This window comes from Macaca thibetana, chromosome 8 (assembly GCF_024542745.1).
Source record: "Macaca thibetana thibetana isolate TM-01 chromosome 8, ASM2454274v1, whole genome shotgun sequence".
Classification (NCBI taxonomy): domain Eukaryota; kingdom Metazoa; phylum Chordata; class Mammalia; order Primates; family Cercopithecidae; genus Macaca; species Macaca thibetana.
In genome coordinates this window covers 10,312,701-10,323,905 of record NC_065585.1, presented here as the reverse complement: position 1 = coordinate 10,323,905, position 11,205 = coordinate 10,312,701, and the positions used below count along the sequence as shown (strand labels likewise).

General features: G+C 41.7%; 1 long non-coding RNA gene across 1 annotated transcript; it reads left to right on the top strand.

Annotated features, from left to right (window-relative positions):
- The first annotated feature begins 6,466 nt into the window (after positions 1–6,466).
- LOC126961341 (uncharacterized) lies at positions 6,467–10,842 on the top strand. Its single transcript, XR_007728273.1, has 3 exons — positions 6,467–6,707; positions 10,384–10,477; positions 10,613–10,842. It is a non-coding gene; the product is annotated as an uncharacterized LOC126961341 (long non-coding RNA).
- The last annotated feature ends 363 nt before the right edge of the window (positions 10,843–11,205 follow it).

Genomic DNA, 11,205 nt, shown 5'->3' with positions numbered 1-11,205 from the left:
AGGGAGAGCGGCTGTGCGCGCGCGTGTGCATGTCTCTGTGTGTGTGTGCGCGCGCGCGCGCGTGGGGAAGGGGCCGGGTTCGCTCCCCGACGCCTGACGTCACTGCCATGGCAACGGCAACCCCCGCCCCTCGCTTCCCATTTCCTGTCCCCGCCCACTGTGCACGTTCTGGAGCCCTCACGTGCTCACTCACACGCACGCACGCACGCACGCACTCTCGGGGCGCGCGCGCCCATTGCGCTGGGGGTTGGGAGGTAATTTGGGCTTCCGCCTCCTTCCCTTCCCTTCCCTTGCTGCCTCCCGGAATTTGACCAATCCCGTGAGGAGGAGCCGTGGGCGGGGCGGGCTCGGCTCCCGGAGCGGCGTGAAAAATTTCCCGAGGCAGAGCGAAAAGTCTTCCTGAGCTACTGAGCATGTCCGGTGGCCAAAGGGGCGCTTTGGACGCGAGAGAAGCGAGGAGAGGAGGAGAAGGAACTGAGCGGGTAGTTGAGGGAAATCTCGGAGGAGGTCACCTGCGATCAAACTGGGGCTGCCTAGTGTTAGGGTCAGGCAGCCTTGAAGTGGAATCCAGATCCGCCACTCTGGCTGCGTGACCTTGGGCATGCTATCAAAGCGCTCTCAACCGAACGTCTCGGGTAAAATGGGATTAGTAAAGTCTACCAAGGTGGTAGTGAGGATCAAAAGAGATAAACGCGGAAAACGCCTCACCTGGCATGTGATAGATCCTAAATGCCTAGCTATTATTATGGATCCCACAACCTCCATATTTTACAACTGGGAACACGGGACTGAAAGAGATTAAAAAACTAAATGACTCGCTCAAGGTCAGGTAGTGGTGGAGACCCAGGCTTCAAGTTCAGTACTGTTTGTCCTGCAACGCCTTCCCTTAAGCGGGCGTAATAAAACATTTCAGAAAAACCACCTTAAAGAGCATCGCTTGGGATCTGTGGATCACTTGGTAGTCCCCACCTCCCTCCCATCCCCACAAAGTTTAGAACTGGACAGAAGGGCTGAATAGCCTCAGTGCAACTTTTGGAGGGGGGTTGTTCAGCTTCTGAATTTGCATCTGAACGAGCAACAAGCTGGTGCTTTCCTCAATTCCCTTGGGGCCCCTACAGGCCTTCTAAAGTTTTGGTTAAAGTGTAAACAGCAAGGAGCTCCAGGTCCTCCACGTCTCTAACTACTTGAAGAAAGATTAACTCAATTAACCAGCATTTACCCAGCGTCCACCAAGTAGTAAGGTTTTCCCAGCCGGCAAGGAGCCTGTGACCTCTGGGCTGTGCAGGCAGGCACCTTGGGATTCAGACACACTTAGGCTTCCAGCCCATTCCTCTAACTTAGCTCTTAATCACTGCCAAGCAGTATTTCTTGAATGTTGTAGTACTATGTAATTTTAGCTATGCTGTTAACTTTTTTAAAAAGTATTTGTCTGTCTCCCTTTCTTGCAGCCACAAACCTATACCTGATCTTGGTAAAGGATATCACCCAGTACCTTAAATAAGCCCTGAAGTTTTCCATGTCTCAGGAATTATTCACTTGACCCTCCCAAGTTAAATGCAATCTCTTCCAAAAAATCTTGGTCGTCTACTTAGTTGGAATAAATTAGTATGTTTTCTACAGCATGTGGCAGCCACCTTGCTTTAGACACTGTTTCTAGTTTCGTGTTCTACTATTTATGCGCTTTATCACCTACAAAAAGTTTCTCGAACATTCATGTATGAGTTGGCTGTTCATATGGATCAATATATCACTTATTATCCATTCCTTTAAGGCTTGATTTATTTTCCTTTCCCTTCAGATTGTAAATCTCTTGAATGGCAGGAACCATGTCTAATTCCACATCGAATTTCCAGCCTCTTCCTCAGTAACAACACCACTCAACAACTAGCTGTTGAATGGCTGAGTGAGCTCCCTTCCTATCTTGTAAAATTATTAGGGGCATACTTTATTTTTATGTTTATATCTCAAAACCAGGGATTTTCTGGGAAGTTAAGAATTCCCAGTAAATTTTGGACTACTCTAAAATGCACCAGAAATTACATGGTCACACTCGTGCAGTGAAAGAAGGCTTTGGCAGTAGCACAAGACATCAAGCAGAAGTAGGAAATGCAGTGAGGAAGAAGTCGTAATGTTTTCAACAGCTGCCACTATGGATCTAGGATGAGAGCTCTCCATGTGTTAAGAATGAGAGAGAGATTACTCCAAGGTATATAAGTAATGTTGCTCCCAGGAAAGGGGAAAAAACATGCAAAGAGGAATTTTGAAATCAAACAGCATTTGCTTACTTTGAACTTGTACTATTTGTCCCTTTGTCTAATTTGGCACAAAAATTGAAAGCCTGGTAGTATTCTTACATCCAGTATTAGAACTCTTGATATGCTGTTTAACTCTCTACATGTGTAAGTCCTCACCATACCTAGTCCTTTTATCTCTCATCGTGCTATGGCACCAGCAAATGCCCAATAGCATGATCTTGAAGTTATTTGCAGTTTATCCTTATCTTTATTTGTCAGTCTTCAAGTCCCATAAAGTCTTCCTCTTTTTTTTTTTTTTTTTTTTTTGAGACCGAGCCTCGCTGTGTTGCCCAGGCTGGAGTGCAGTGGTGCGATATCTGCTTGCTGCAAGCTCTGCGTTCCGGGTTCACACCATTCTCCTGCCTCAGCCTCCCGAGTAGCTGGAACTACAGGTGCCTGCCACCACGCCTGGCTAACTTTTTGTATTTTTAGTAGAGACAGGGTTTCACCATGTTAGCCAGGACGGTCTCAATCTCCTGACCTCATGATCCGCCCGCCTTGGCCTTCAAAAGGGCTGGGATTACAGACGTGAGCCACTGTGCCCCACCAAGTCTTCCTCTTAAATGGTAGTGAGAGCGATTAACTATCCTCCATGCCCTTGGTCACTACCTTAGGGTGAGTCCTTGTATCTCTCATCTGGACTCTTACCAAAACCTCCTTCCTAACTGGTCTTTTTGCCTCATTTTAGGCCCATCTATCCCAACTTCCAACACACCCCAGACTCTAGAGAGACCTAGAACTTACATTTAATGTTTTAGAATGTAAATATTGAACATATAAGGATAAGATGTTTAAAATTTGTGTTTGGGATCTGAAGGACCCATCTAAGGCTTTTTTGGAGACTAAACAATGAGAACTTTTTTGAATTAGTGACATTGTTAATTAACAGAGCGCTAAGGTGTCTCTTGGTATTTAATAGGCAATCCTCAAAAAGTTGGGTTAAAAAAAATGCCACCATGTGCGTGTGTTTAAGTACCTCATTACTAACAGAGAAAGAATATTCAGTTCACATTTTAGGGGATCTCCTGCTCCAGGATTACTGAGAGTCCTCTGGAGTTTGCATGGGCTCAGGTGAAGTTATAACCACACCGTTGACAGGAGGGCATTTCTATCAGGGAAGGCCAGTATCTTTACAAGAACGTAAGCTTGTGGGAGGAGGTGGTAAACGAGGAAGCAGTGGGGACATGAAGTGAAAACGCACTACTCAGCCAGACCAGCTCAATCAGTCCTGGTGATGAACAAGGTGAATCAGCTGCTCTACTCTTACGGCCTGTTAGGACTGATGTATTCAAATTAGGCAGCTGCATACACAGTATGCACTGCACAAACCCAGGGAAGCTATTTGCATGGGAGTCTGTGTGAATACCATTCTCTGGGACTGTGTAGTGCTAAACCTCTATGAATATATGTAGCAGTCCTGAGTGACATGTACGTGGCACATCTCTGTCTACTTTGGCAATCTAAATTATCCTGATGATATCTTTGATAATAGAAATAAACATTTATGGGATATCCACCAATTATCTCAAAAACTTATTTTAATGTACAAATTTTATATCTAAAGATTTGCGCATATTTCAAAATGCTTATTAGACTTCTGTCACTGCCATTCATTTATTTGTTCTAAAAAATAACAATTGAGCTGCTAAGTTCCAGGCATGATTCAAAAGCCTGGTTCTATAAATGTATTGAGCACCAACTACAAATCTTAGAAATACCATTAACTGGCTGGGTGCGTTGGCTCACGCCTGTAATCCCAGCACCTTGGGAGGTTGAGGCGGGAGGATCACGAGGTCAGGAGATTGGTCCCATCCTGGCTAACGAGACGGTTAAACCCCATCTCTACTAAAAATACAAAAAATTAGCTGGGCACGGTGGTGGGCACCTGTACTCCAAGCTACTCAGGAGGCTGAGGCAGGAGAATGGTGGGAACCCGGGAGGCGGAGCTGGCAGTGAGCCGAGATCACACCACTACACTCTAGCCGGAGTGACAGATCAAGACTCCGTCTAAAAAAAAAAAAAAAAACCATTAACTGATTTCTTTAAACTATCAGCTTATGTTTATATATTTTTCAGTTTATGCCATTTTATAATATGAAGATGTCCTCTATATCCTCTTTTTTTTTGAGATGGAATCTGGCTCTGTCGCCCAGGCTGGAGTGTAGTGGCATGATCTCGGCTCACTGCCACCTCCATCTCCAGGGTCCAAGCAATCTCCTGTCTCAGCCTCCTGAGTAGCTGGGATTACAGGCGCCAGCCACCGTATCTGGTTAATTTTGGATTTTTAGTAGAGATGGGGTTTCACCATATTGGCCAGCCTGGTCTCAAACTCTTGACCTCAAGTGATGTACCTGCCTCAGCCTCCCAAAGTGCTGGTATTACAGGTATGGCCCACCATGCCTGGCCTCTAAATCCTCTTTATTTCATAGACAATCATCTATTAAAATCTGAAGATGACATTTGGTTCTTTCATTTCAGACAATTCAATATAGTAGGATGCCTCAGTGAATATAAAGCTTTTATATAATTTTTTTCCTCCTGGCATTATCAGAAGAGGTAACAGAAAGTTAAGTTGGCTTCTTTAGGAGTCTCCTGGGAGCCCTAGGGAAATCTACCCTGAGTAGAGTGGGTGCAAGACCCCGCTGGCCAGAAAAGAGAGTATAATTATGCTTTGTGCCCTGGATCATTCTGTAGAGGAAAGCTGCCCTCCAACCAGAAACATCTAATTTAGATTGTTATATGAGCAAGAAATAACTGAAAATTTGTTTGTTGTTTGTTGTTGTTATAACAGCAAGCTTTACTCAAGGAATTAATTGGAAAAGTAAATAATATGACCATATTTGCACCCCAAATTTGTGGAGCTGCTCATACTAACAATATTAAATTCTTTTTTTCAATAGCTTTTAGGGTACAAGTGGTTTTTGGCTACATGGATGAATTATATAGTGGTGAATTCTGAGATTTTAGTGCACCCATCACCCAAGTAGTGTACATTGTACCTAATGTGTAGTTTTTTTTTTTTTTTATCCCTGGCTCCCCCCTCCCACCCTCCTGCTTCTGAGTCCATTATAGATAAATGATATAAAGTGATATAAAGTCCATTATATCACTCTGTATGCCTTTGCATATTCTAATAATGTTAAACTCTTAATTTCTGAACACGCAATTAAGTGAGCCTCTGCCTCTAGTAGTCTTTACAGTTGACCCTTGAACAACCCAGTTTGAACTTCGTTGGGCTGCTATGCTTGGATTTTCTTCTGTCTCTGCCATCGCTGACACAGTACGACCAACCTCTCCTCTTTTTTTTTTTTTTCAACGTCTCCTCTTTCTCCCCCTCCTCATCCTACTCAACATGAAGACGATGAGGTTGGAGAGCTTTATGATGATCTACTTCTACTTAATGAAGAGGAAATATATTTTCTCTTATGATTTTTTCAATAACGTTATTTTCTCTAGCTTACTTTATTATAAGAACACAGTATACAATACATATAACAAACAAAATAGGTGTTAATTGACTGTTATCAGTAGGGCTTCTGGTTAACAGTAGACTATTAATGGTTATGTTTTTGGGAAGTCAAAAGTTATGCTTGGAGTTTTGACTGCACACGCAAGGGTTGTTCCCCCAATTCAAAGGTCAGCTCTATTACATGGCTTCCAGGTCTTTGATGGCTGTCCTATGCCTGAATGTCACTGCTGGAAAACTGTTATGTGCAGTTCCAGAAGCTGATATACTTAGTAAAAAAAAAAAAAAAAAAAAAAGTGGGGGCTACTCCGGAGGAAGCAGTGTACACATACATATGTAGAATCTCACACACACACACACACACACACCCCTACACACCTACTCACACATGCTACAAAATAGTAGGATGCAGAGTTCCATCATTTGAAACTCTGGAAAAACTTCCACCATTTTTACATTATCATTACCAGCATCAACATCTTTCTCTCCATTATAAGTCAAGACATTGGAAAAAGTCTGAAACAGTAATCTTGACTATTCTCAGTAACTCAGGAACAATGAAGGAGGAAGAATGAACGAGTTGTCCCCTGAAGATGGTGGGCCTCTCCTTTATGCATGATCATCACCATCTCTCTGCTGTGTCTGTCCTGTAACTTCATGAGGGGTGCAGCGTCATGCCAGACATCTGTGTTTGGATGGCCCTCTGGCTCCTCCACAATTACTGCAGAGTCAGAAGTGGAATTTCCGCCTGACGTTTTATGTCAGAATCCGTATGAAAGACTGCAGCATGCTGAGTGAGCTTTCCATTCTGGCTGAGGATGCGATGCAGGGTCCACCCCCTGCAGGCCACAGTTTTGCCTGGAGGCAAAGCATTCGGTCTTTCCATTGGCCTGACAATTTGAACCAAGCTCGAGGCCCACAGACAAAATGCAGCAGCAACTAGAGAGGTGAGTTTTGTTAAATTACAATAACATCCATGCATCCAGGGGAGCTGCAAAAGTCATTCCTGTCAGATGCACTCAAAATCGAAAGCCAAATTATTCCTGCCAAATGCTCTGAGGCTATTGAATAAAGTCTTGGACTATTTTAAATAGTAACTTAAAACCTCTAGTTTCATGGCTCAGTAATAAAATCGTGATAATTCTAATCAGTATCCTCATTAGTGAATGCTGGTGACTATTTATTGAGTGACCACCATGTGCAAGTGCTTTGCTAGATACTTTATGTATGCCAGATATTTAAGCTTCATAATCGCTTTGTAAGGTAGATGTTATTATCCTGTCCTATCGCTGGAGAAACAGAAATTCAGAGCACATAAGCAACTTGCCCAGTGTTACAACAGAGATGTTGTCAGTGTACTTAAAGAATACATGGACTAGGCATGGTAGCTCACGCCTGTAATCCCAGCACTTTGGGAGGCTGAGGCAGGAGGATTGCTTAAGCTCAGGAATTTGAGACCAGCCTGGGCAATGCAAAACCCTGTCTCTACAAAAAAATACAAAAATGAGTGGGCATGGTGGTGGGAGCCTGTAGTTCCCACTACGTGGGAGGCTGAGGCAGGACGATCACTTGAGCCTGGGAGGTGGAGGCTGCGGTGAGCTGTGTTTGCACCACTGCCCTCCAGCTTGTGCTACAGAGAGATTCAGTCTCAAAAGGAAAAAAAAAAAAAGTCTTTGAAAAAAAATGGCTTAAGACTTAAGTATGTAAGAGCTACTTCCTAGCTCAGGGATATTTTAAACAAGCCTTTTATTGGAAAATTGTAAACATACAAAACTAGAGAGCTATACTCATCAAGGAGCTCCTATCAGGAATAATTTGGAAGTAAAGGGTTTTGAATGATTTCTACCTTATTTTTCTTGGAGGAGAGCCAAGTCCTTAATAAGAATTTCTGCAAAAGAGGAGCCTGGGGCTGAATCTTATTTATAGAGGCAAAATACTATTTTTATTTCAATCTCACATTCTTACTCTCCACTTGAATTTTCCAATTAATGCTGAAATAGCAAATAATATGAAGACTTAATTTTGAGTTGTCTAGTCCTCCTCAGCCCTACTGCAAATCCTCAGCTTAGGTTTAAGGGAGGTTTATGCTGAGTCACGTAATAGACTCCTCCCTTGTTATAATCCACAGCAAGACTGCAGGAGTTCTTCATATTGTGGAACAGGCATAAGTCAACTTATATTTAGCAAATAGTTGATTTAAACTGAGGTCGATTCAGTGGTGCGCTGTGGCATGCTCATAGTGGCTCACAAGAGCTAATTGTACATCTCTTCCTAATTTCACATTTGGTGACGTGACACTGGTGACTTGAAATTGGCCACGATGAGAGTATTTATACCATGGAAAATTGACAAATATACAAATCAGGGCTTCTGTTCCTCCAGAGAGGTAGTTGTTAAATATTTAGCAGCACATTACTGGGTAGATTCTATTATTTGCTCAAAAGTATCTGCTGTCCAAGTATCTGCTGTCCTTCACTGTGGGTCTACTCCCCACTGCTCTTCCCTGTGAGACTAGTATATTTTTCACCCATCAGAAGTCCATCTTCGAGGGATAAAAGACTACAAATGGGGTGCAGTGTATACTGCTTGTGTGATGGGTGCACCAAAATCTCACAAATCACCACTAAAGAACTTGGTCATGTAACCAAGCACCACCTGTACCCCAATAACCTATGAGAAAATTAAAAAATAAATAAACTGCATAGAAGGCAAAAAGAAATAAAAGAAGTTCATCCTGACCACGTGACTTGCTTTGGTCAATGGAATGTAGCCAGAACATATGCCATTTGCCATTTCCAAGTAGAGGGATATGTGCCTTTTTTTTTTTTTTTTTTTTTTTTTTACTTTTTACTTTGCCCCAAGCCAACAAGTCCCAGATAATGTCTGCTCCTTCAGTCTAAGTCCTAGAAAAAGATGACATGTTACAAAATGACAGCCAACCAAGGACATGGACATATGCAAAGAGCAAATCTTTCTTTTTGTAAGATTTTGGATGTGTTTGTTGTTACTCCATCACGACTTAGGCTAAGCTAATTGATACAGCAATTAAGACTTATCACTGAGTTACTACCATAGCAGGAAACCTAAATTATGTTGCATTAATTCTGAGGCTTGGGAGTGGGAAGCAAAAAATAATGTTGTTGAGGGATGGAAAAATGGCAACCTATGTTATCTAGTGGCAAGGTATTGGGTAAAACTGTCACCTTTAATCCCTAGGAAGACAGATAATGCACTAAATGAGCTTATGGCTTTAGGCAAAGTTGTGAAACGGAATGTTACTCTCATGCCTAAGTTGCTGTGGGCTGCACGTAGTGAAATGATATGAAAGTTGAACTTAGGTAGGAATTGTCCATTTCGGGGAGATCAAAGGGAGTAGAAAGGTCCAGAAATTTGAGAACTCAGAGGACTAGAGAGTGTAATTGATTTTGATCACCAAACAACAAAAGATAAAACCGGAAATGTCTTAAGTGACAAAGACTGACTAAAATTCAGCCTTGTGGCAAGGACCAATCAAAGGTATTGTTCCTCAATTAAAACCTCTCAACTGATTACAGTGGCACCAATTACATCCTTCCAGTTGGACAAAATGGCTTAGGGAAGAGAGATTCTAAGTGTAGTTCTTTCACTGGAGCCAGATAAATTTAAGTTACCTGCAATTAAGTCTAGAAGGAAAGTCGCAACTAGAAAAGAATTATGGATGTGGCCATTGGCACATGAGGCTGTTTCGAATCAAATAGATAAGAATGTGAGAAAGTTATATTGCCAAAAGAGTCACCGGCTCATGCTAAAACAGATTATAACTGAGATTTGAAATGACCTTTGGATTTCCAACTTTCTGTGGGAAGAAGACAGAGAAGCCTGGCCAGCTTCCAAAGAGGACATATTGTCCTTTACAAAAAATGCTTTAGGAGAACAATTGGAAAGGAAAGACCTCCCGGAGGACAGTGCCAAGCACCATGCCGAACAATACATCAGGTGTTACTGTTCTAGGTCCAGAATCAAGTCCTAATCAAAGAACATTTCCAGTCTCCATGGAAGGTAGTCTGCAACTTCTGCCCAAGGGCCTTTCAGAATTGCCATGGACAAGTGACTTCTGCGTTCTTCCTCTCCTCTACTTTCTGAATGGGAGTGTTTGTTTCAGGTATCCTGTTTCACCATGATACACTGGGCATATGAGGGGCAGATAACTTGTCTTTTTGATCCATAGGTTTTGCTCTCAAGAGAATGAACATCTGGGCCTAATGTAGAGAACTCCATGAGATCATGGAATTCAAGTCTGATGCTGTAACCGAATGGAATCTTTAGGTTATTTTTCTTGAGTAGGGCTGCCAGATTTTGTAAATTAAAATATAGGATGCCTAGTTAAAATGGAATTTCAGATAAACAATGAATAATTTTTTAGTATATCTCACTGTGCAATATTTTGGGCATACTTATCCTAAAAAATTACCCATTGTTGATCTGGAATTTAAATTTAGCTGGGCATCCTGTATTTAATCTGGCATCCCTATCGGAAAGAATAGATGTATTTTGCTTACAAATAGAGGAAAGTGGAGACTCATGACCCAGAATTCTGGTAGATTGCACTATTTATCCAAAACTTTGTTTCTCTTTTTTTTTTAGGGCCTGCCTGGTGGCCCTCCCCGTAAGAAGGTATTCTTCCTGCTCCATTGACATCAGGCTTATTAGCCATGTTTCTGGATTTGATCCATGTTATGTGAGTGAAAATGATAATTGCTGCTTCCAGATAAAAACTTTAAGTGCCATCCTCTGATTCTAACATTTCTCGTGGGCCTCTACCACAATGCTGGTGTGCCACAGCTCAAGGTTGTTCCTTTGGTCTTGATTCTAGAATAAAGAGAACATGGAGCAGGGCTGCAGCTGATCTTCAAAGAGCATGAACACAAGCCAGACAGAAGCCATTGTTGTAAACCCTGAAGATTTGGGGGATATTATTGCAACACAACTCAGCCCAAACTGACTAATACAACAAGTTTCTATGTATACATGGAAATGTATGTGGTCTTAGCCTCCAGGTGGTTTTCATCATAAAACTAAATTACATCCTAATTGAAAAAAAATACAAGCATAAAGACAATAAAAATCACATGAAAGATTTAAATGTTTGAAGTTCTGTTTTTAAAAAAGGATGAATTTAGGGTGGGAATACAATATGTTTTTATTAAAATAAACATTTTATATCTTAATAAAAGTTTTCTTACAGTAGTAACATTTGAAATGGATAATATTTATATTGGAAGCAAATAAACAAAAATGCACCTAAAACTTAATTAAGGTTAGTGCCGAAAGAAAGTGATGTGTTTTCTTTTCTCTGTGCCGTTGATTATAATACATACCATTGTTTATTTATAGATTCAAATTACTTTTATTCATTCACTATTCAACATGCTTGTAGATGTGTGAAGGATAGGAAAACGTAACCCC